The following is a 1093-nucleotide window of genomic DNA, read 5'->3' as shown; positions in this document are numbered from 1 at the left end:
GAAAAAAGAATGAGATTTGTTGAGGCCCATCTCCTGGGAAATTAACCGAGCTGAAAAAAAGACTATAGCATAATAATTTAATAAGAACAAAACATTGCTCATCGTATTAAAAATCATAAAACCAACTAAAAAAATGCTGCTAGTAATGTACCTAATTTTTTAGGAAAAATCAAAGATTTATTTTCTGCATCTTTTGAACTCTTGAATGAGAATTTTCATCTAAATAAAAAATAATAGATTTTCAGAAAACAAAAATCCACAAAATTTTATCCAAATCCATAATTACTATAAAATTAGAAAGCTGATACAAAATCACAAATACCAACAAATTGATTGGTGTATTACCGCTATAGGAAATATGCTGAGTAAAGGCGGAATATGATAATATAAATTAGAATATATCAGTAAGTTTCACTCAAAAAGAAATTTTCAAACGAAACCGATAATTCTTGAAATAAGTGCTTCCTAAAAACTCTTTTTTTTCCGGTCCCTCTAAAATAGAATAAGAAACAATAAATTAATGGTTACTTTACGTATGGAAAAACATAAATCAGGTTTAGTATTACCTTTTTCTACCTATGGTACTTTAAGGTTACAATACGTATCTTGTTTTGTGAATTGTCCACTAGAAAATATCCGGAGGTGAGGGGCTCCTCATAACAAACGCTTGTGGTTTATATATTAGCTCTTTATACCAGTAAATATTGTCGTTTAACTATCCAGGAGTCATGAAGATGATTTAGTTAAATTAAAATATCCTTAAGAGAAAATCAGTAAATTTCACGGCATAATCATGCAGGTCTACAAAGTGGAACTTTATCTACTTTGATAGTTTTAGCTGATCATTGTGGTTTTTTTTTTTTTTTGGTGCTCTGAAATCAAAAATCAACTTTTACATTTAATAATCCTTTTGCTGGAAGAGTCTTATGGAATTAAAAAGGATTTAGTGAATGACATAAATTCTTCCTTATTAAAAAACAATAGTTTATTTCATATCATCAGCAACGTTTCGGGAGATTTCCTCCATCTTCAGGCTGTTGTAACATAGTCATGCTGAGAAGACTCTTCCAGCAAAAGGATTATTAAATTTAGA

The sequence above is a fragment of the Halyomorpha halys genome, unplaced genomic scaffold, assembly GCF_000696795.3.
Source record: "Halyomorpha halys isolate HHAL.00 unplaced genomic scaffold, Hhal_1.1 Scaffold1535.1, whole genome shotgun sequence".
Classification (NCBI taxonomy): Eukaryota; Metazoa; Arthropoda; class Insecta; order Hemiptera; family Pentatomidae; genus Halyomorpha; species Halyomorpha halys.
The sequence above is the reverse complement of the archived record's forward strand: the minus strand, read 5'-3'. Positions refer to the sequence as shown.